Source organism: Andrena cerasifolii, chromosome 11, assembly GCF_050908995.1.
Source record: "Andrena cerasifolii isolate SP2316 chromosome 11, iyAndCera1_principal, whole genome shotgun sequence".
NCBI lineage: Eukaryota > Metazoa > Arthropoda > Insecta > Hymenoptera > Andrenidae > Andrena > Andrena cerasifolii.
This window is the reverse complement of record NC_135128.1, coordinates 1,925,375-1,951,927: the sequence shown is the minus strand read 5'-3', so window position 1 is coordinate 1,951,927 and position 26,553 is coordinate 1,925,375. Positions and strand designations below refer to the sequence as shown.

General features: G+C 35.1%; 1 long non-coding RNA gene across 1 annotated transcript in view; it reads left to right on the top strand.

Moving 5' to 3' along the window:
- Positions 1–26,553, top strand: part of LOC143374596 (uncharacterized) — a 362,323-nt gene that overhangs the window by 55,752 nt on the left and 280,018 nt on the right. The gene's annotated exons all lie outside the window — the stretch shown is intronic.

The following is a 26,553-nucleotide window of genomic DNA, read 5'->3' as shown; positions in this document are numbered from 1 at the left end:
TCTGTTTTAACGGTTGGCCGAATAATTTTGCACGCCACTGTATATCGGGAGTCAGAAAAAGACAAAACTTTAAACTTCATTTTCTCGTAAGTGTTTGAGTATTGGATCTATCCGTTTAACACATTTTTATATATCTTGTTCGCTAAATACATGCAAGTTTTTAACCAAAACTCGTAAACTCCCCTTGTCAGTCGAATCTTTAAACTGCAATCCGCATTTGGTATCCGAATTTTACAAGCTCAAAACGTTAACACATAGATCGTGATTTTGGTTGTTGAAGTAACCTAAATAATTATCAGTTACGAAACAGTATGTTCGAGGAATTTTTATACCTGGAAAGACTGTATAGTGTGTGCGATGAGTGTGCTGACATTTAATGTATAAGGAAGATAGCGACATTATCAAAGTACTATCAAACGCAAAATAAACAAAACATACTGTGTAAAGCGTTATTAATAAACCACTCGAAAGAAACGACAATGATATTTCTACGTCATCAATAAACCAAACGAAAGCATGTAGTAACTAAAGACGAAGTAACCACATAAGGAAGTAAGTACTTGTTAGAGCTAATTGCGAGTTCAAAACATAGTAAGCCTGATCATTATGGAATCGTTCACACGACGATTCTCGAAAAAAACAATGAAGATCCCCGTGTGAAATTGGGGTAAGTGTTCCTGAACTGAAATGCTGCAAATTTAATACAAATACAGTGACCATAGTGAGCAAAACTGGTACAGAGTGTACGATAAGTTATGGTTATAATTTTTATAGATAAATGTAAACACATGGATTGATGAGATTTGATGAATTTCGAAACGGAAGTGAATTTTGCCACAGGTTCTTTTAATTTTATTCTTTTCTTTATATCGTGAATAAAAAGTAGAAGGTGTATCAATTTTTTAAAGATGAAATATTTCTGGAATATGTTATCGTATTGAACGAAATGCATATTTAATGATGATAGAAGAATCAATAGACTTTATTTTGTTAGATAAATGACGTATGAAAAATATGAGTCTTCTTTATGGCAATACGTGTTTAACTAGGGTAAACCAACCAGTGAATGACCGAATTGTTGAATCTATGGACCTTTGAGATTAATACTTGAATATATGTATGTATAACAAGCAAAGCAACTGTTGAAATTGCATTTAAATTTACTTTTCTTGAAATTTCTATAAAAATAATTACTTATTCTTATCGTAATTTAAAAAAAAAACAATTATAAAATGCAAAACGTGTAGAAGCCCAGTAAATGACCGCATACTTTTAATAAGAATTGTACTTATTAATGTTTGCTTAATATGCGTAACTAAAAATATGGGATATTAAAAGTGTAACTACACTCCATTTATAAACATATAATTATGTTTAAATTTATAATTGATATTTCTTTGCCTAATAGTCGTTCACTGGTGTGCGATCAATTATTGGTTGGTTTACCCTATAGTTTGCAAATTATACGTAAAATAACCGCTTCAACAAATCATAAAAAAATTATATATAGGTACATAAAACTGTAATCGTAACACTATTAATATTAAAAAGAATAATTTGTTCTACTAAGTTGCTGAGAATGGTAGTATATTAAGTCAACAGTTCGGTGTTAATAAGTGATACCAGCAGAGGGGTAGCAAACAACTTTTATTTACACTGTTACAAATATTATTGATACATGATCATGACACTGCTTTGGTGCTGCCACCTAATCGTAATTCTAAGAAATACTTATATCTTGTTTGTTGTTTGTTTTTATTGTTTTCCTGTGTTTTAAGCAGGGTGGCGTTTCCAGCTTATTTTTGCTTATATTGCCCAACGAACTATAGTCCCATTTTTTTGGTATCCCTCCTCTCTCCTTCGGGTCCCAGCAGCAGCAGCGCACCGGTAGAAAAAAGGTGGTCTCCCATCTTTCCCCAGTACACCGCCTCGTGATGCTTAACTTCGGTGATCTAATGAGAACCGGTGTTTTCCATCGCGGCTACGGCCGCTGGTTACTTATATCTTAATATTTCGAGGTGAAAATACACGAATGTAAGTGTATAAAAATACTTTACGTAACTAATTTCAATAGATGTACATACGTGTGTTTTAAATGTTTATAAAAGAAAAATAAAGAAATACTTCTCATAATTTGTGTGTGCACGTAGAACTCTTGCATTACTTTTATGGAATAACTTCTAACTCGTGAATGCAATTTGAACATCTTATTATTTCATCTGCGGCAGTGATACTAATTACACGTGCGTTAAGCGATTGTGTTACGCTGAGCGGACGTGAATCGCGTGCTGCCGTTGACTACCACTGTCGGCGCCGCAGATTTTGCCAAACTATTTCGTTTCTGCATTGAAAACAAAACGTGACTTACTACTTCTGTTGATGCTTCCCCAAGGAAAAATGTCTGCTGCATCGCGTGGTGTAGTCAGATTTTTTCCTAGACTCTTAGTTTTGGAAATAAATTTAAAGATATCTGCAAGAATGGGTGCATTTCGGGTGTTCTTTCCCTTTGATCGTTGCTTAAACATATTTAAATGTTCATAATGCACTAATAACTTATATCGTTATATTCGGGAGGGTTCGTAGAATAATTTGACAGAACAAGCAACCGAATAACTGTTACTGTTTCGACCCAAAAGATGTTCAAAGTTGAAAATTTGTAATTTTTTTTCAAAATCGAATTTCTCAAAAACTGAGGGCGATGGCGATAAATGGTTTGCGGATTCGTTATCAGCGCACGAAAACCTAAAGGAATGGCTATTCAATGTTACAAGTCCGAAAAAAGTCAAATTTTGACGAACTGTTATTTTTAGTAGGTAATTAATTACAAAAGGACAGTCCTAGCCGATTTCGATGATCTTGGAATATATTATCGAAGGCATGATTCTAAACAACTTTTTCGTACACATGTTAACGAAATTCGACTTTACCCAGATATCTCCGTACACCCCAAGGACGTCCGTTTCATGTCCAGTTTTTATACGAACGTCCTGCGTCCATTTTGTACATACCTAGGATGTTCGTAAGGCATAAATTCGGGATGTTCTAGAAACTTCCGTTGCGAAAGTCCTACTGATATTCTCAAGACTTAAATTTCGAATGTTCTAGGAACGTCCGTTTCTTAAGGGGACTAGGCAGTCGAAAAACTGATTTTTTTTATTGCATTTTCCGAAAGTACTCTCTTTTCTGAATAAAATGCCGCTTGGTTTACAGTAAAATTCGCTAAATTGTAGATTTGGCAGCTAAAAACGTCAAGCCGCAACCTATAGCGTCGCCTTTGCCCAGAAACTTTAAACGCGTTTTTCTGGAATATTTTTTTCTCTTCATTTCTTCCTGACTGCGAACGAATTGAGGTTCAGATCGACTTGGAAAAAATTACAGGATGTGTAAAACATGTGCCATTTCGGGGCAAACCTCTTATAGGGACCGTAAAAATTCAAGATTTTCATAAAAAATTAAGAAGTCACCGAATTTTTTTAACTCAGACCATCATTGTTTGTGCGCTACAAAAATCCGGTGTCGAGAGGCCTTCTACCCTAAAAGGGACTATTGAATTAAACATGAATTAAAAATCACACAGCAACTTTAAAAATAACTTTATTCATACTTATCATTCATCTGTTGTATTTATATTTACCGCTTTGTCAATCTACCAATTTACATCACTACTCTTTCTTACGGACATACATATTTCTATATGCTAGCTACACGTTACTTCTATTTCTACAAGTAAGTTGCTCGAAAGTCGGTGTCACAAATACAATTTACAATTCATATGTACTTTTACACGCTCATCTACCTACTGGTACATTCCATTCGTTTATTTTACGTGTCCCCTTTAGGTACGTGCGTACTTATTTATCTGCACAGTTGTGGACATGTTTATTTAGCTGTCCATCTACCTACTTTTCTAATGTTATACTTTCATCTACCCATTTGCCCATCAACCTAGGCCTTTTAAGTATTGGCCAGCCTATCTGTATATTTACCTAACTGCTTTCTGCATGTTTTAAAGACGCGATGCAAGGAAACAGCAAAATTGTGCACGTTGCTAAAAAACGTAAATTCTGCTACTTTATACGGAGGCAAGCTACGTGGAACAATTTAATGTTCACGAAGTCAATGTGGTTTTGTGCATTCAATGGGGAAAAACCACGTGATCGACAAATATAGCGTACCTAACACTAACGTAACGTAACTTTTGAATTCCGAATTGGGTTCAAGCCGTTTGTAAACTCAAGGTAGGTGTCAAGACTTTAAACACTTCTTCACATGATAATAAATATTGAAATCTAAAAAATAAACGCGATTGATACAATTGAAAGATACAGCTGCTCATTCTTTATCTACAGCTTTGGTTGACCTTCATGGTCATTGAATTAATTCGAATATGGACTATACTTATGGATATTGAAAATCATACAATTCTGTCTGAACAAATGCTGATGGCCTTCAAACCCGCTTGGTAATTTAACGTACAAAAGAGCAAATTAAACTAGAAAGTGGATCTCCTAAAATACTACAACAATTTTATCTAAAAACAGTTTTCAATGACACTAGCGTTTTTAAAAATATTCAATTGTCACAGTTTATGTGCCCCCTCCCCCTATAAATATTGTATGTATAATATGTAGTGTTAGAAATAATAAGAATGTACTTTTAGGTTACTGAACCTCACGCCCGTTAAACATTTTTAACAATTAGTATTTTTCGTGCATGCTAACGTGTAATAAAGACAATTTATTGTTATTATAGTATATCTGCAAGATACATCACATACGTAGACTTGGGCAAAAGTTACTTCAAATACAAATTTGTGCTACCCAGATAGCACACGACGTCTTAAAGACGTCCATTTTACGTCTGTTTTTGGTCTGAACGTCTGACGACCTTATTAAGACACCTTTAAGACGTCGATGTCGAGACGTTTCTAAGATGTCTGTCTTAGGCGTCTTTAAGACGTCCTTAAGACGTCTGTGCCAAGACGTCTTTTAGACGACTATGTTAAGACGTCTTTAAGACGTCTGTGCCAAGACGTCTTTTAGACGACTGTGTTAAGACGTCTTTGAGACGTCTGTGTGGAAACGTCTTTTAGACGACTGTGTTTAGACGCCTTTAAGACGTCTTTGAGACGTCTACGCAAGGACGTCTTTTAGACGACTGTATTAAGACGTCTTTGAGACGACTGTGTTAAGACGTCTTTGAGACGTCTATGCCAGGACGTCTTTTAGACTACTGTGTTAAGACGTCTTTGAGACGTCTGTGTGGAAACGTCTTTTAGACGACTGTGTTTAGACGCCTTTAAGACGTCTTTGAGACGTCTACGCAAGGACGTCTTTTAGACGACTGTATTAAGACGTCTTTTAGACGACTATGTTAAGACGTCTTTAAGACGTCTGTGCCAAGACGTCTTTTAGACGACTGTGTTAAGACGTCTTTGAGACGTCTGTGTGGAAACGTCTTTTAGACGACTGTGTTTAGACGCCTTTAAGACGTCTTTGAGACGTCTACGCAAGGACGTCTTTTAGACGACTGTATTAAGACGTCTTTTAGACGACTATGTTAAGACGTCTTTAAGACGTCTGTGCCAAGACGTCTTTTAGACGACTGTGTTAAGACGCCTTTAAGACGTCTGTCCTGAGAGGTTTCTAGGACGTCTGTCCGAATAAGTGTTTAGAATGTTTCTAAGATGTCCATGCCAAGACGTTTTTTAAACGACTGCGTTTAGATGTCTCAAAGACGCATATGTACATAAACAAGTCATGACTAGGCCGGCTTGCGATGAATAGTACGCGACCGCCAGGCGGCGACCGAGCCGAGCGCTTCTCGCATGTGAGATACAGCAGTCACGCTTATAAGAGAGCCGAACAGATCATATACTGCCATTCTCGAGTACCGGCGTTTTTTGATGAAGGAAATTTATATTTTCGACTTGAACTTGAATATGCCAAAAAAGGTCTCGATCATTCGCTATTGCAAGACATTCTTCTTTCTTATGAAGAAACGAAAATATTCATCAGCATGAAAATAGACTCTCTCAAATGAGAACAAGAGAGCAGCTATTCGACGGGCTTCTTTTTTCAAAATACTTAATTTCATGAAAAGATATATTAATTCTAATAAACAAGAATCACGCTTAATATCTCTAATATCTCTTTAAAGAGCTGCAGTAGGCCTAATCAAGGCCTTACGAAGACGTCTTTGAGGCGTCGTGAAAGTCTGAAATGGACATCTTTAAGACGTCTTCACGACCACTTAAAGACGTTTATAAGACCTCTTACAAACGTTTACAAGCCGTTTAAAAGACGTCTTAAAGTCGTACCGTTTCCTGACAAACGACGTAAAAAAACGTCTATAGGCGACTTTAAGACGTCTTTACGACAATAGTAAACGTCTGTAAGTCGTTTTGAAAGTTTGAAGCAGACATCTTTAGGACGTCTTTATGACGTCTGTGTGCTATCTGGGAAATGAGAGATAATTGATATAATAAATTATTATATTATACAGGGTGTCCCAAAATTGCGGGACTTTCCGGAACATGCAATATCCTGATGCAAAAAGACATCGAAAAGTCCTTATCATTTTGGGATCCGAGGCTTCGTTCTCGAGATATTAACAGTATAATATTACTGGTGAAATTTCTAGGCCGCGCAGTTTAAAGCCGAGACAGCTGACCGCTCGCATGCGCACACAGGAGCCACGTATAGTATTTTATAACACATCCACGTAGAGCCAACTGCACTGGTTCAAACCATTAGGTAAGAAAAGACAGTATTTTATAACATGCAATGCGGTATTAAAGATTCTTTATAACCTAAATGATGTAATATAATTGTTTATATCTATAATCTATATAACTAATAATAGCTAATAATAAGAAGAAAAATAATTATAGGAGCATGTACTTATGATAGAAATAGAAATTAAGAAGTAAAATAAGATAATTTAAGTTCACCTAAAATACCGATCACACGTGGCACGTGTGCTGGTGGCGCCACGGGTGGGAAAAAGTTGCAATCATCTTCCCTATTGGTGCATGATTATGGTTATTATATTCTGTTGCGTACCGCGCAACCTCATATAGGTAACAATGCGTTTTCCAGTATATGAAGAATTTGGGGCTACTGCTAGAAGGTTGTCTGCCATGATAAATAGCCAAAGAGTTCAAATTCCTCTCTTTTCCTAATAGGAATATAAATTGTACATATGAAAGTAGGAAGACATTATAATTTTATTCATCTTATGTTTATTATGATGCGTTAGGTTATTATATTGTTATTAATAATACTTGTACGCGTCGTATATTTAATCATAGCTAAGGTGTTAAACACTCGTTCAGCAACAGCTAAACCAACAACATGGCATGTTTATAATGCACTCGATGTACAAGCTTTTGTTTATATCGCCGTAGGAACGCGAAAAAACGACACCCGAGACCCTGATTCTGTTCTGGAACGTAGTAGAGACTACACGTTTTTTTTAGCTCCGTTACATTTCGTTTATCATTTATAAGTTACTACAAATAAATAGATAACAGTTAAATTTTCAAAGAAGACAGTCTTTCTCTACAATTTCACAGAATTCCTACTTCTACGAAGGCGCAACTCCGAGTAGAGCGGTTCTGCGCTCTACAGGCATCAACCCAATCCCTAGGACCATCGTCGGACCGCAGGACCACGCAAGAATTCAAAGTGATTCGCATTGTCTGTCATACATTCGAAGTGACTCGAAGCGTCTTGGAGTCCGTCGCTATTTGGATTCCAATGCTATTGGAAAACGAGTGCCTGCTTGGACACAGTGGCATAGCCATAGGTTCCAATTTCGAAATTGTTTGACGTTGTCGTCCTGTTGCGTTGCACCATTATCGAATTACCAGGTGTCTTGCAGAGTAGTGTCGTAATCGGGCCGTTTCGTCGCGTTGAATATTAAGCCGGTATTATGCGAAAGCGTCGCACGCGCGTCATCCGTGCCGCCGCTGATGATGACTATTCGTGTTGGAGGATACCTGCGAAATTTCCAAATTTTTACTACGCATTACGTGCCGATTGGCCGTTTTACTGTCGACACTTTCGGCCGGAACGTGTCACGTAGGAGAAGGCGTGAATCGATAGGACTTAGCATATGATTATTACTGCCATGCTTATTTAACTAATATGTTATTTAATGTGGCGCGTGTGTTAAGAGTCGAATGGTGATCTTGAGTGATATGGATAGGGTTGGGCATAATATCTATATTGAAAATAAATGTATGGATTAATAATGTGATGTAATATTTCAGTCTCTTATTTGTGCCTGTGTTATTTGGAGTAATAGGCATTTTAAATGATACAATTATTTTTTTAATTTTATTCGAAATACAGAGGTGGAAATAATAGTCGAGATAATTTAAAACCTTTTTCTAATTTAATAGTAAATTAAATTGTAATTAATATGTAAATACGTTTGTCCTTTTAATATTTTCCATTTCCTTTGAAACATGTTTTTATTTCAGATATGCGGAGAAATAAGTGTTTTTGAAAGGCGAGTGTCAGAAGTTTGATAATTTTGGGAATAATTTCTCGCAAAGGCAACGTATGCTATATGTATAACAGTTGGAAGTAGTTTGAATAACTCTTTCGAAAAAATATCACTATGTTTTATTATGTATCTCTATAGGTATGTAATACATATAGTAGGCCGTCCCGAAAAAAATGAAAATGATTGTTGCGTTAGGTCTTAGTGCAGGAAAGTTGTGTCTTGGGATCAATAACAACTGTGCGAAATTTTAGCCCTGTGAGTTAATATCTTCTCATCGAAATTTAAGTAAAAAGTATAAAAATGATCATGCAGCCCTCCTACCACCCACCCTCCCTATCCCTTCCAAACCACCCTACCTTATGGATTAAAAGGCGAAATTTGATAAAAATGTCCTAATCGCAAAAGAATACTCAAAGTTGGGTTTATAGACTTGATGAAGTGGAAACATAAAATTTGTACTCAAAGGCTGGCATATGACTGCGCGACTCAAGGGTGTCCTGAATGAAGCCATCCCTTGCGTCGGCTCCAATTATTTTGCTGGTTGCCTCTATTACGAGCTTTACGAGCGTGCCAGCACTCTACGCACAGCATGTTCTCTGATGTCTCTCATCGACAGTTGTCTGTCATCAGTTACCATAGCCAAAAGGACATTTTCTGATAAGGCGAAGTAAACGTTATTTGAAATTATCTTATCAATGATTGACCTGTATTTCTAGGCTAAGTAACGTGAGGATTGTATAATATAATATAATGTTGCGCCGGGGTGTTTCCTCACTGGCCACCCCGGCGCAAAAGAGAGAATAATACACGGGCGTACACACTGCACAACTATATTTCAGTAGTAGCTATAGCAGGGGTGTTGAACTAGCGGCTCCCGAGCCGCAGTGGCTCCTCCTCTTCGCCTGCTCCGTAGAGACGTAGGAGAACGGCCCCCTCCACACCTACTTCACTCTGATGAATTTCTCCTCCGGGTGCCGCACTCTCTCCCTGCCGGGTCTCGTGCAACGCCTGGAGAAAAATAAGTGGGGGAACCGGCTGACTAGGGGCCCGAATCGTGCGGCTCTCGGAGTGGGGAAGTTCGACACTCCTGAGCTATAGGTTTGCAATGGTACAAGCTAAACCCCTGCGTACAAAACAGTACCTCTGGTCGATATGCCGATCGTCCTTCCAGGGAGCCGACCTTCTTCTCTCTTCAGCTGTGAGTACCAGCAGGCGATGCACGGGCCTATAGCCGGTGCTCGCAACAATATAATATAATATAATATATTTGGCTATGTTAACTGATGACAGAGACAACATCAGAGAACTTGCTGTGCGTATCGTGCTGGCAGCACGTGGGAACTACAGTCGGTAGAAATCCGAAAATGTTCTCCACCTTCGTTGAATTTTAATGCTACTAATTATACTGACTGGATCAATTTTGACGTATTTCTGATCACTTCACCATGTATATTGGACTCGGTTGAAACCATCTCCCTGAAAGAAATGCTGGAGGATGATGGGATCCCCAAATCCTGGGACTTCGAGGCACACCCTTGCCACACTCAGGCTGTGGAGCGTATGGAGCTCGTAACAGAGGCACCGAGCAAAGTGATTGGAGTCGACACAAGGGATGGCTTCATTCGGGCCAGTCGTTCAGTCATATGCCCGCCTTTGAGTAGAAGTCTCATGTTTCTACTTCATCAAGTCTATAAACCCGACTTCGAGTCTGCTTCCGCGGTTAGGACATTTTTATGGAATTTCGCCTTCTAGTCCACAAGGTAGGGTGGTTGGAATCGGAAAAGGAGGAACACCACAAGCATCCACCTTTACGCGATGAGTTCTGACTCACTCTGTTGCCAGATGGGTGGGAGGAGGGCTGCAAGATCAATTTTATACTTTTTACACAAATTTCGAAATTTCAAGGCTCATGCCGGAACAGAAGATATTAACTCACAGGGCTGAAATTTTGCACAGCTGTTATTGACCCCAAGACACAACTTTTTCGCACTAAGGCCTAACGCGACAATCATTTTCATTTTTTTCGGGACGGCCTAATATACAGTAAGTAAGACAAATGTATTTGGACAACCAGTTTTCTCGATTTGTTTACTATTACTGTGACTGAATACTCTTATCATTCATATTTTTGTTCATTATTTGAAAATATATATTTTGTGTTAAAATTTGATAATTTAATTTATTTATCACCCTGCGCTCTAAAAACTATTCAATTAAGTTAATGTTAATAATTTGAACTATTTAAGTTTGAAAAAAATCATTTGTCCGAATACATAAATGTCCGGTACTGTACTTACCTAGTTTATCTTCAAGATTATTTTTTTAAATAAATGAGATAATTGTACTAAAAAAAGCATGGTACTATTTAAGGTACCTACGTTATTTTAGTAAACAAATAAACATCTGGAACAATATTCGAAATAGTATAATTTTAAACGTATCCAAGCTTGATACAGGATATACAGGGTGGTCCACGCAAGTCGCACACCTCGAATAATTTCTAATATATGCGTTGTATGATTTTTTTTTATATAATAGTTGTATGGTTTGGAGCGGCACATTATGCAGGCATGTTCTTTCTTTATAGGCGGAGGTTTGATAGGTGGAGATGTTTACATTTCGGAGATTTGAAGGTTAACTTCGATATTTTAAATGGAGTGCTATATTTGGCATCTTACTGGGTGCAGGTGGTGATACGTTTGTTCATTGTAGAATCTGGGTATATCCCTATTACTTAAAAATGTAGAGGCAGCGGCAATAAAACTTTAACTTATAGAGATAAACTTCAACTTGTCGAGGTCGAGTTTCTCTGAATTCGAAATAAAGTAAGGTTATATTTCGAGCTGCAGAGGTTTCCACAACACAGCAGGAGGGAGCAAAATTGTAGTCTTATAAAGGTTTTGAACGAAATGAAAAAAATTGTTGTCTTGTAGAAGTTTTCGAATTATAGAAGTTCAGAATTCATTATACGTTAGTATACTACTTTAAAAAGAAGAGCGTTATTATTTTCTGTATCTAAAAAATTGCCCTGTTTTTTTCTCAATAGAATTTGATATGTAAAGTTAATCAAATCATTTTATTTAATCTAGATTATTTATTAATTAACGAAGGAAAGGTTCAATGAAAGTTATCATTTACTTTACTTGTCAAAAAAGAATATTGTAATACATTCACTTGAAAATTCATAATTATTGCAAACAGCTCTACCATTTATATTTGCTAAAATTTGTTTATCATTGTAATACTATATTGCTTATTATTGGGTCGAATATGGTGAAAATTAAAAATTTCAAGGTTGTCCACAGGAATAGTTGTTTTGCATCATTTACTTGTCAAACAAGAATATTGTAATACATTCAATTGTAAATTCATAATTATTGAATACAGCTCTACAATTTATATTTACTGGCATTTTTTTATCACTGTAATATATCGTTTATTATTGGAACGATTATCTTGAAAACTAAAAATTTCAACGCTGCCCATAGGAATAGTTGTTTATCATCATTTCGATGAATTATCTTTTTGCCATCGTTGTTGTTTGATCCCTGTTTCCCCTATAAGAACTTATTTAATTCTGTATTTGCAATCAGTGACTAACCAATCGATCCCAAAGAAAAAATTTACTCAATTTACGATCTGAAGCAAATATTTAAGTATTCAAAAGCAACAGAACTCAAAATGGTATTCAAGCCTTATGAATAAGAATCACAAAACATTTTGAAAGAAAATAGAGGGAACTATCATGGCATGTAATAGAGGTTTGTGAGCACAGTTGTGTAAGCAGTAAAAAGTGGTTGGAAGGCTAGAGTATTTGCTCGAAAATTAGAAACATTAGTTAAAAGTAAATTCTGGTGATGCAACTCCGAAAATTGTATTCCAGTTTTCCAGTTGCAGTTAATATATTCAAGAGGCTGTGGATATGTTTACGTTTCTATCGACCTTCATTTTCTTCTGTACCCGTACAGCACTTATAATTCTTTTTCACCTAATTTTTCTAAATTTTCCTGTACACATTCGCTACGTTTTCTAAAATATTTATTCATTTATTTAAGCAAATTCATTGTTACTCCTATTTTACGTGTAACGCCTGTTTCATTTGCTTTTTATTTCGATTTTATTTCTGCCTGATTTCTATTGTCCATCTATTCGACTTATTTGCGTGATGTTCTGTATCAATTGTCATCTGTACAGGGTGCGTCACCTAACTCGCACACCTGAATAACTCCTAAATTATGCGTTGGTTGAAAAATTGTCGCACATAAAAAAGTTGCATAGTTTTGAGGAGGGCTTTTCATAATATACGCATATACTTTCTTTGTGGGTGGAGGCGTTTCGGAGATTTAAACCAACGAAGCAAAATATTTCGTTAACTACAGAATTTAGCACCAATAACACTAGTTTACAAAATCCAACAAATTATTTTTGATCGAAACTCCACTATGAAATTCTTATGTAAGGTGGTCCCCTAGACTCAAAAATCGACATGAGACGAAATCCTGTGGATACGTTTTCGAATTTAATTTGATTTGATCGCGACGACTCTTAAACAAAAGATAATTAAATTGTATACAACTCTTTCCTACAGTGTTTTCTAATCGGACCAATAGTTTAGGCGGAATCGAGCGAAACTTATGAAAAATGTAATGTTTTGGAGCCGAAATTGAAATCGAAAATTCACTACATAGCCAGGAAGATATAGAAATTATCATGTGACGTACAGTTTCTTATTTTTTACGTAGAGTGCGCACCGTTACGAAGAAAACCAGCCCAATCTAAGAAAAATCCATGCACAAATAAGGAAGTTATGGACGATAGAGCGGGAGTGCCTATTTTCAACTTTTTCCCTATTTCTTCCTGTTTTTTGGCGAATTACGTATTTGTCTTCAATGAAAACAAATTTAAATGTATTTTATTTTCTTTTTTATTTTTGAAAAGCAATTTTGGCTCTTTCTGTTTCTTTTGCCCGCATTGAGATCAGTTTCTCTTACAAAGAACCAGTCGTAGTCACCCATTATTGACTCATCCCAGAATCCTTGTAGCTTCTCTCAATACTTTTCATCTGCTGATGAAATCTCTCGCCATGTTCTGCACTTACCACACCAAGATTTGGTGGGAAGAAATCCAAATGCGAGTGGAGGAAATGGATCTTCAAAGACCACTTAACGACTATATTGAGAGAATAAAGAAGTAAAAAGCATGTTACAGCAGAAGATCCATACAAATGATATTTGCAATGAACATGGCGAGAGATTTCATCAGCAGATGAAAAGTATAGTGAGATGCTACCAAGGACTCTGGGATGGGTGACTACGACTCATTCTTTGTAAGAGAAACTGAACTCAATGCGGGCAAAAGAAACAGAAAAAGCCAATATTGCTTTTCAAAAATAAAATAAAATAAATAAAATACATTTAAATTGGTTTTCATTGGAGACAAATACGTAATTCGCCAAGAAACGGGAAGAAATGCAAAAATAGGGAAAAAGTTGAAAATAGGCACTCCCACTCTATCGTCCATAACTCCCTTATTTGTGCATGGATTTTGTTCAGGTTGGGCTTGTTTTCTTCGTAACGGTGCGTACTCTACGTAAAAAGTAAGAAACTGTACGTCACATGATAATTTCTATGTCTTCCTGGCTATGTAGTGAATTTTCAATTTCAATTTCGGCCCCAAAACATTACATTTTTCTTAAGTTTCGCTCGATTCCGCCTAAACTATTGATCCCATTGGAAAAAACTGTAGGAAAGAGTTGTATGCAATTTAATAACCTTTTATTTAAGACTCATCGCGATCAAATCGCTCAACTCTAACGCGAGATATAGCCAAAAACGTCGGGTCCTCTTCTTAAAAAATTACCAAAATATTCATCATAGAATTTCGTCTCATTTCGATTTTTAAGTTTAGGGGACCACCTTACATAAGAACTTCATAGCGGAGTCTACATCAAGAAAGGACTGTAAACTAGTGGAATTATTAATATACCTTTATTCAGACTTCCACATTCTTTCGAACTTTGTTATAAAAAAATTGCAACATTTTATTTAAAAAAATAAATTAAACTTCAAATCTCCAGAACGTTTCAATTTACAAAGAAAGTATATCATTCAACGAACGCATAATTTAGGAGTTATTCAGGTGTGCGTGGTAGGTGACTCACCCTGTATAAGAAACACTTATTTCCCATATCTAAATACTTCATTGTCACAACTATTTACACTTACGTCCATTGTCCCATCTAATTTTGATTACTCACTTAATTATTATCTGTTACCATGTTCTAAAACCTCGCTCCACTTACCTGTTTTGTTATTTTCGTATTATCTGCGTTTTGCGTTATATTTGTCACATTATGTTTATCAAAGTGTCTACTTGCTCTGCAATTAACATTCATTTATTCAAATATCCCATTTTTCAAATTATCTGCGTCCATACCAACTCGCGCGTACTTATAAACCTTTCTACAGGTTTAACTATGCAATTAACCTATCCTACATTTTAATGTTATAATTTCATTAGCCAGTTCACTATCGCCACAGAACTAAAATCGCCTGTATTAATCATTCATCCGCTCAGAGGCTCCTTCGAACGTTAATTCATTTCAAAATTATGCGAAGTTTCATTTGTTGCTCAAGACACCCACTTCTCCATTGCGGATGCCTTTAAAGATTAACAGTATGCTCGTACAAACGTGTGACTCAATAGACACATACGTGGTACATTTTAACTGGCTCGATGGAAAGACGAAAAAGACTTTCTACCGTGTTTAGGTGACGAACTTTCACAGATATCTCCTTACGGAATTGTCCCGGAAGCGAGTATTGGTGCACGAACCCGAAACCTTCATTCTGTCCATTCAACGATAGCCCTATGCTTAAACGTTCTAAATTATTCCATTTACAACAAAATTTTACGAAGTTACGTTCGTTACAAACTCATATGGCTCATATAAATTTAGAGAAAAAATAAAAAGTATCCACCATCAGTGTGAGAACTGTACAAGAATCGTAAAAAAGGATTGAGAAGTAGGGCGGAGCGGAATATTTAAATTTGAATTTTCAGTTGTGTGGGCTGGTTGCGGGATAGTTGTCGTTTGATTAACCAAACACAACTGTAAAAAATAATTGAAAAAATATTCATGTCTGCAGGTTCCTTTTTCTCCTAAAAATGATTATATGATTATATCATCATTTTTATGATTATATGATTTTTTTATTATATGATCAGTTTTATGATTTTTTTATTATATGATCAGTTTTATGATTATATGATCATTTTTATGATCATATGATTTTTTTATTATATGATCAGTTTTATGATTATATGATATTTTTATGATTATATAATCATTATGTGATTATATGATCACTTTTATATGATTATATGATCATTTTCAGGAGAAAAAGAAACCTGCAGACATGAATATTTTTCCAAATTTTTTTTATAGTTGTGTTTTGTTAATCAAAAGATTCCGCACCAAGGCCAACTGAAAATTCAAATTTAAATTTTCGCCAATATAGTATCGCTCCGCCCTATTGAGAAGCGCAGAAATTGTCAATAACAGCAAATATAGTTTTGCTCCTGTTCGTCCTTTCCCTTCGGTACTATAACCAGGTACATGGCAATTCCTCCTTCAAAAATACGTTGAAAATGTACAATAAAAATTTTTAATACGGGTTTCCGTTTTTAAAAGTTCACCTAAACTTCCAGCATTTCTCTAAATTTAACTACCACTCCCTTATTTTAAAAAAATGAATATAAAAGACAATTGTATGTTAAACGATTTTATTAAAAATGCACAAAAAACTAAATTAAAATTACTAATAACTAAAAAATAATTCTTTTCTTGTACTACAATATCGACGATGTTTTTTTAATTTTAAATAAAATCGTGGGGCACCATGTGCAACCAGAAGTTGAAGTATTGGTTGGCATGTGGAACATAATCAACTACAGTTTATTAATTTTATTTCACATTACCATCTGCATCCTGTAATTAAAACATTTTGTTTCGTTAATGCGAATGAAAACTTTCTCACGACAAATTCATTTCGACGTTTGTTTCTGTATTAAAGTGATTCATATCCTGTTATGAAATATCATGCCACACGATTTTACTTAAAGTGTATTATTTAAAGTGAAAAAAAAACACCATCGAAATTGTAGTACAAGAAAACAATTATTTTTTAGTTTATCGTTTAAAAAATCGTTTAAAAACAGTTCGTTAATATTTCCATTCATCACTGTTATTTCATATAGTCCCGCGAATTTGGTGGTTTACTGCTACCTGTTCTTTTTAACAAATTGTACTTATCAACTTAAGCAGTAAATTGTTTTCGGTATTCGTATACGTTAAATAATATTTGTAAACTTGTAAACCGCAGGATGCCAGTTAATTCTCAAAGCTTGACTTTTTCGTTCGAATTGTAGAATCAGCTTAATATTCAGCACACCAGGCGGCAGGTTACAAAATAAGTTACGATATCCCTGCCAAGACGATAACATAATCTTTACACAACGTTCAAGAAACTCTCCTTGCGCATGTAAACGTCGCGGAATTACTGCTCACTGATTTCCTTCGGTATAATAGAAACTCAAGGGAATATCGTCGAATCCATTTTGCGTTTCATTATCGACTAGATTAATTTAATAATTTTTTATTTATCTAGTGGAAATCGGGCACTTAGATTGTGTTTTGTAAAGTTATAACTACTGTTGTTAACTTCATGCATTTTATACATATGAATTATTATATTCTATTGGTTAGCAATTTAAACAGTTTCGAATTTCTAATCCTCAATTTGTTTAAATTTTCAAATTTGTTTTACGGAAAATGTAACATCATTTGGTTTCGTTTGTGTTCTAAAGAGATTTATGAATTAGTACTCAGTAATTACTGGTAGATACTGCGAGTTACTAATTTTCAAAATTTCAAAATTTTAAATACATTATTGTGGCATATCTACATTTAAGTGGATTATCAATTTTGTTGTCATTATTATTTTGCAATAAAACATTAAATATAGAAATATGACACTTAGGATTACTTGCAATATTTAAGTCAACTCATTAACTTTTTCTAATATGTTTTTCTCAAGTACATTATTCATGATCGAATGATTTATCCGGCTATTTACCTGCCTTGGATTATCTACTTGATTATAATCACAAATGCAAATAAACCATAACAAGTTCTAAGCAACAGAAAAGAAAATTTCATTCCTGCAAACACTGATACCATCGAAAATAGGAATTAAGTTACAGGTAATAATCTATCCATTACTTCCAATAAATTCTTCAACTTTTATTTCTTACTTTTACTTCGTTAATCCAAAAAACTTTTCTCCAATATCAGCAAAAATAAAACGTTAATTAATTGTCACCGTATGCAAACGAATACTCAACAATTACTACAAACAACTTGCAATATTTACCCATAAAAATTATTCAATTAAAAACCAATCGTACTAAGATCTTTTAATGGATTTAATTCGATTCTCGTTTTTCATTCAATTCAATTTTCAATCTCCAGCAATTATTGTGGAGATTTCCTTCGGACCCAGCCAACGAAACATGACAAACTCTCGGCACCTTGGTTCGAATACTTAAAAATTAAACAGATTGAAAAACTAAAGCCAGCGCTGCGCTACGCTATTTACTGATAAAAAATTCAATTCTCATATCTTTGATTTTTTTTTGTTATGAAAATATTTCACATTAATGAAATTTGGTTGATGAAAATAATACGAAACACGACACAGTTCCCACAATTCTTCCACTGTCGTTTTAAGAGAAATTGAAAGCGAGTCGTCGGCGGCTTAAAACAAACAACAGCTCGAGACGGAGTAGGTGAAAAAAATGGTGCCCGCTTCGCTAGATGTTACAGTCCAGCTGGCGCTGACGCTGGTGCCACAATCAGGATCATGCCAATAACATCGATCGCAGAAAATCCCACTGTTTCGCACCTTCGTTTTCTGGTTCAAATGTCTAGGACAGACGAAGAATACATACAGTGTCGTTTATAACTTTTTTTCATATTAATTTTTGGTAGAGGGAATATTTAGAAGAACATATTTTGATCAGGGTTGCCAGCTCACCGGTTTTGGCCCGGAGACCCCGGGTTTTGTAGCAAATCTTCGGGCTCCGCGTTTTACTGGAAAAATATCTGGGTTGTAGAAAAAAATGAGATAATAAGAAATTGTGGTATTATAGAATGGTATCAATTTTATATACAATAAAAGTTAGTAATTAAAAAAAACATATTTTTAAATTCTGAATTGTTTCAGCTTAAAATAATTGCACATCTGTTTTCCGGATATTCGGGGACAAAACTTTTTTTGCTTTTTCCATCTCCGAGTTAAAATGTGTGGCACTCCGGGATTTATATGGTGATAAGGTGGCAACCCTGAGTTTGATTGTTAAGATTAAGAAGAAGTGGAGAGAAAATTGCAAGTGCCAAAATTAACAAACAAATTTTTTATTGAAAAATGTCCTACTTGTCAATGGTAATAGATATATAGTATACAATTTTATTGTTGGCACTTACAGTGTTTTCTACAACGACTCTTCAATTATGAAAAACGTTGCAAAATTCATTAACTCCAACATATTTTACTTTACTTGGTATTTTAAATTAGAACCAGAAAATTAAAGCAGTGAGAAGCATTCAATCTGTATGAAATGTCACATTTTGTGCAAACACAGCAGTATCCTAATATTTAAGGAGGTTCGATACCTCACTTGCGGGGCAGGCGGCGAGAGGGGTAAGCCTATCCTTACACATGGGAGCTCTGCAGTGATACCAATCTTAGATAACAAAAATTATGTAGACAAAAATGTTATTTTCATGTATATTCCTAATAAAAGTATTACTACATATTTTGTTTTGGAATTCAATTAAACAAAAAGTATGTTTAATGCAGCCAGAAACACAATATTTTTATAAAAGTAGCGTAAAATATGTGAGTGAAATGCAGCAACGTCGCTTTGCGTCCATCTTTTTTTCTCTTTCCATTTCACCCCGGTTCGCAACAAATTACTAAATACATGTTTACAGTTTGGTAGTGTTTTTACCAATTTTTACTGTGTGCTTTGTACAAGTATACATTGTACAGATGACTACCCGGCGTACAGCGTTGCCACGTTTCAAACAGTTCCTTCGGGCAGTTCCAAAAATACGAGTACATTACTGTCTATTTATTCAATTATCTAATAAATCCGTACGGTTCATGGACGATTTTCTTTTTTAGAATTTCACAGGAATATTTAAGCTTTTCATTGCAACATTTTTTAGGACTTTCTCACTATTTTCAAGGACTCTGTGTAACATTTTATAGAAATTTTATCGCTTCTCCCATAACAGCCTGTGTATAAGAGCGCAACTTTGATTTCAATTTTTTCAAAAACCGTGCGGTCAATCAACTTGAAATTTTGACACAATGCGGACTACACTTTGAGCATTAGATTAAAACACTTTTCAAAGATTTTTCATCATTTTTGCTCCGGTATCGAACCTCCTTAAGGGGCTGTTCGGGTCTAGATCCCATAAAAATAGGTGATATTTGGGAATTAATTAAAGGAAAACTACTATATATAATTTAATGGGACTTTTTGCATTGCATTAAGGATGTCTTAAGTTATAGAAATCAATTTTTTGTTTTATTAGTAATCATTGCAGACGGCACTGGGGAGTCTTAAATTCGAGGCGTCAAAAACTTCATCCAAAACGGTGGAACTGGATTGGTCTGAAATAAAAAACAATGCTAGAATATTAAAGGGCATGAAAATGACAAAAAATACATTTTTGAAAATATAACGACACTTGAAGTTTGAAATCACTTTTTCCCTATATTTTTCGTCCATTCAATGCCTTTAAAAATTACAAATTTCCATTTTTTTTTTAATTTTGCTGGTTGCTCCACGAGCTAAAAGTATATTCTTCAAAGTAAAAAAAGTTTCAGTCGAATCGGATACTAACTTTTGGAGATACAGGTCCCACCGTTTTGAGAACACTGTTTCGAGAAAAACGCGTTTAAAGTTTTACGTGAGTGCCGAGTGACCGGGTGTTACCCATACATTTGCCGTTACTGAAATGCCTATAACTTCGGGAATTTTACGAATTTATAAAAATCCTTTTAAACACGCATTCTTAAAAGGTTGTACATTCACAAAATGAAATAAAAAAAATTGATTTTTAGATTGAAACCGCCCCTTAGGGGAGGAAACCACTGTAATTGTCTGAAAAGTAGGGGTGTTTTCGAGAATTTTTTCAACCAAACGACACAAATAAATCAATGCATTGGTTACTGTAGTTAATAATATACATATCGATGGGTAAGAAAAAAATTTTTTCAATCAAATTCATGAATCCGTTTCCGGTATACTCTTCATCAAAATGTGCGCTGCGGCAAAATCGTTCCTGTGGCGTTGACAGTGCCTTAGTTAGCCATATGGTTAATCCGAATTTAAAAAGACAACAATATTTAGAAACTAGAAGGCTACGTCTGTTGCGTGGCATAAGAAAAAGTCAATATCGCAAAATATAACAAAATGGTGGACCACTGAAAAATAATCATTTATTGGTGTAAAAATGTTCATAACAAAAATAGAAGGAGGCCATAAATTAAAAAAACCTGAACGTCACAAAATAGAGTCGGATTTTTCGTACAATAAATGCCCTTGCTCATGTCAATGGGATGTATAGTTATCTGTGTATTATGTCAATGCGGTTGAAAAATGTCATTCCGAGAAAAACGCGATCAAAGTTCCGCCCGGTTAAGTCGGGCGCTTGACACCGCTCCACGGAAAATACTATATCTCCGTCAATTTTACAAAATTCCTCATAAAATTTAGAGAGAATATTCTTGAAACGTATGTATTTCTGAATTTTTCCGATTTTTTACAGTGTTTTCTCCCCTAAGAACGACAGTGTACACTCCGTTCCATATAAGAACGGACCTATGCCCCAAACCGATTTGCGACCGATCTGCGCAGCTCCCACGGATCTGACGCACGCGATTGGTCGCAGCACTTTTGCGATTGGTCGTAGCACTTTCTCTGCCGGTTTCCTACCAATCAACAGTATATCCCTGCGCGGAACGAGTCCGATCTAAAGTGGAATGCAGTGTAAATGTATCTCACTCACTCACTCTTATTTTCTGTGATTGGCTCTTGTATCTGTCTCATTTACTCTCACTTGTTCTCACTCGCAGTCCTCTTCTTCCACTGTGACTGTCGGCAATACATAAAAGCGCGTTGCCACCGAGTTGGGTAAACAACAGCTTGAAGTTTATGAGGCGCCAGAATGTAGGGCCATCCACGATTTATGTTCCGATTCGGCCCCGAGCTTGGAACAAGAATTGAATCATTCGGTGCTGTAATAATCAAATGGGTCATGCCCACTGTAGTTTTGAAGCTACCCTACGCTTTCTAACAGACTCACAAATTCGTTTTGTCCTTTTTTCATCATTAAGGGGTCATTCTACTTTGAACCACCAACAAATTAAGCTATTTTTAAAAGATATTTTTCTGAGTAAATGCAACATATAATGAAATAAATATTATTGGTATTTATTAAGCTACTCTTATATTATACAAAAAAAATTTAAAAATAATTTTTGCAATCTTTCTTGTATTTTCTTCTCAGATGATCCAGTCATTCCCGGAAGCGTGGGCCACTTTCTTGCAGTACTCCGGGAAGCCACTTATTATTTATTTTGTTCATTGCAATTTTGTACAATTATTCATAAAAAAAAAATTTCTATCAAAATAAATATTGCTTTAAAATTATATAAAAAATCCAAGCCCTATATTTTTATTTATACGAACGAAAGAAATCCCTAACTTGGTCTTTTGTTAGTGGCTTCGGGGTGAGGGTGATCCCTTAATGAAAATGGCGAAATTCGGAAAACATCGTGTAAATCTGTTCCCAATGCTTATCAGATCGATTTTCTTCAAATGGGAGAGCAATCGTAAACATGTGAACGGCGGTGCACGTAGGAGGGAGGCTTAATAGCCTCAAGTCTGTGTCTCATTTTACTTGGAGCGATTAGTGACAGAGACATTCATGTCACCGTTATGTCACACGCGACTTAATACGACGAGTCCTGTTTACAAGAAGCGTATTTCATTTCCTTTTCACTTTTATTCCAGTACCCGTGACAGGACGAGGCTGGCCACTTTCAGCGGTTTCACTTCTATTTCAAACCTTCCGTGCCCGACCTTAATTAATATGATGTGAATTTCGTTTGAAAGATGAGTCCAGCCACAAATTTCCGTTCCATTTAGCCCGTGACTGTTTGAATGATAGAAAGTTTTTATTTTCTGATGTCCATTATAGTGTAGCTTGGGTATAATAATAAGGATGTATAATATATGCTAATGTATTGTAGAAATGTGAAGGTAATGTGAAGATTTCGTCTTCTGAAAAATTTATGAGTACGCTTATTTAACTTTTATTTAACCTTAACTTTTTTTAAACGTGTTGTAAATTAGTGATGTTTCGAACGTACTATGCTGATGTACGCAGAATTAAACTGAATTTTAATTTTATTATTAAACAATTTTTCATATTTAAATAGGAATTTAATTCATTTCTGAATATTTGACTTAAATGAAGTTAGGTTCGTGAAAACCACTAGTTATGAACTATTTGATTTTATTAATAATTATATAATTATTGATAATTCAATAAATTGCTTAATTATAGCTCACCAACATTCTAAAATTTCTAAAAATATTGCATTTTTATTTTAAGGAAAAGGGGTTGTTACAGTATTCACCATGCAATGTGTTATATGTAAATAGTGATAATAAGAATTTTATGTCAGTTAATAGTAACGGTAAAAGAGAAGTAGGTATAACATAATGAAAAAGCAGGGCCGTTCCTGGGTTTTGGCTGCCCAGGTGCAGAAACAATATTGCCCCCCTTATTAATTAAAAGATTTTAATTAAGAATTTGATATGCAGTGTTTACTTTTATGTCTATACAGTGGCGGACGAAAAAAAGTTTACAACTTTTAAAATCGGATAACTTCTTTAGAATTAGTCCAAACGACATGAGTGTTTTTTGAAAAGCTAGAAGGATTAGTTTACTAAGTGACGTGTTTCGTCGTTTTGAAAAAAAAAGTGCAATTGGTCGGAATAGCATCGAGAATCGCGGAAATTCTCGAAATCAGCGATTTTCGACCTTATTTTGCGATCTTTAAAGGTTTGTAGCTCAGAGCAACGTTAACCGATTTTAATGAAATTTTAGGCATATATACAACTTACTTCAATCTACAAACGGGTTTTTTGAATTTTCATTACAGGCTAAAAAAAAGTTTAAAAAACAACCTTTCCTATTTTTGTTGCTATTCCGACCCATTGCATTCTTTTTCAAAACGACGAAACACGTCGAAGTAGCAAACTAATCCCTCTAGCTTCTAAAAAAAAAACTCATGTCGTTGGGACTAATTCTAAAGAAGTTATCCGATTTTAAAGTTGTAAACTTTCTTTCGTCCGCCACTGTATATACATAATTTTAAACAGTTATCATGCAAAAGAGTTTCGATTATTATTCTTATTAGTCAAAACTTTACATATAATAAACGGCCTGCGGCCGCCCTTAAGTTTGGTCGCCCAGGTGCAGGGGCACCTTCTGCACCCCTGCTAGGAACGGCCCTGATGAGATGTATAATACAATACATGTCTCTAGACGTTAACAATTAGTAATAAAAAAACCTAAATTCGGTATTACTGGAACCAAGTGAAAAGTAGGTATATTTATTGCTAGAAAAAAAGCAAAAACAAAGAAACAAATCCCGTTCATTCTATGAAACTAATGCGTTTCGTTACAAGTGTCGCTAATTTGACTGATCAGTCATCGCAATCATTGCTTTTATTTGTACGACAAATATACTTTCCCATTTCGCCCTAGCACTAAGCAAATTAGATTTTTCAGTAGTGGAAGTTAGTACCTATCTAAAAAACGAATTATCTATTCAATATAATATACATTTCCCTTTTTCATCATATTATTGGTCGACATAAATTTTTCATCATCACTACCAATTAAGGACACTTATTACGGTTACTAATATTTATTAAATTTTGTTCCAGTCAACACTGGAAATTTCTATTTTCTTTTACTGCTAATGTGTCTAATATGGTTTTTCAACGACACACTAACGCCTATCGCTAATGAGTAATGGAACACGCGTTTTGTTCACCTTTTTAGGCTGGATTTCCATTGCGTTTCACTTTCTTCGCCATACATAATCGCGCCGGTATATCAGCAGCTTTTGGAGGCGGTTAAGCACCGTACGTATAAAACCAACCGACGTACGAGACTTCAATACCGAACGCGAACCTGTCGATCGGTTCTAACGATTGTTTGCCAATCAACTTCCGTGTAATCAAGTGGTTTAGTTGTTACGCATGCCTTTGCGCCGGTAGCGATTACTAACATTCTTGCTTTCTCCTGTTTCGCATATTTTCTTTTCAGACCTGACGACTGTAGCTCGTATAGCAAGCAGTTTTGATTAGAGCTGTAATTATTCGACTATTCGAATACTCGAATAATTCGAATAATTTCAAATACGAATAATTTCTTCGAATATTTGAATATTCGGAGTGTTCGAATTATCAGGAGTATTCGACTACTCCAATATTCAGAGTGTTCGAATTATCAGGAGTAGGTATTCGACTACTCGAATATTCAGAGTATTCGAATTATCAGGAGTAGGTATTCGACTATTCGAATAATCAGGAGTATTCGAATATTCGGAGTGTTCGAATTTCGGATTGTACCGAAAAAGAATCTGAACATGAAATATTTGTTCACCCTTTACCGTAATATTCTTTTCATATTGGCCTTCACGATTATTTGTTTTGGAACAGATAAATTTGACACTTTATTAATCTTTGGTAAAATTATACATTTTGACAAGAAAACAACCATCAGTTCGTAATATTATTATTCTAATAATAATGAGAAGACATCCCCGACTCAGTTGGCCAAGAGCCCCCTCTTCTAGTCCCCCCCCCCCCCCGTGTCCCGCCATAAGCGGATGACAAACAGTACAAGGTTTTTTGTAGAAAACCAAAACCCCGCAAACGATTTTGGGGAACTATAATATTTTTATTTCTACCCCCGTTACTATAACAAATATTCGAATATTTGGAGTCTCCTAATTATTTGAATATTCGAAGACTCCTAATTATTTGAATATTCGAATACTCCTACTTTTTCGAATATTCAAATACTCCTGATTATTCGAATAGTCGAATACCTACTCCTGATAATTCGAACACTCTGAATATTCGAGTAGTCGAATACCTACTCCTGATAATTCGAATACTCTGAATATTCGAGTAGTCGAATACTCCTGATAATTCGAACACTCCGAATATTCGAATAATCGAAGAAATTATTCGTATTTGAAATTATTCCAGTTATTCAAATATTCGTTACAGCCCTAGTTTTGATTCAATTATTCGTAATGCCGAGTTACGGTTGCAGCCGTAATGTTAGTCAAACGTGCGTACAACATGATCTAAAGAAAGCATCTTGAAAATAGAAAGCAGTTGTATTTACTCAATGGAAATGTTGTTATTTAGTTATAGCAGTTTGATGTTCAGTAGTTTTGTGATAGCTATGGTTTCTTATTCGTGTTAATAAAAGGTTTCCCTGTAATCGCTACTAAATTCAATATTACTTTTATCGAGTTTTATTTCACTTTAGTAATAGAACTGAGGGTATTTCGTATTTGTTAGAGACTGGTGTCGTTCGAGTAATTTTTCATTAATTATTTGAACAAATAATCCATTCTCTATTTTATTACTGTTCGAATGATGTTTCGAGTAATTGTTGATACACGTACTTTTGTTGATGTATCTCGGCTTTACTTAAATTACTAAAAAAATTCCGTTTAAATGATTGAAACGTAGGGGCAGTGATTATATTTATTTATTGTGACTTTGCATAGTATATGGTGCAAAAATACATTATGCAAGTAGAACGTACTTTTAATTGTTTCTTTTTATATACTATTCCTGGAC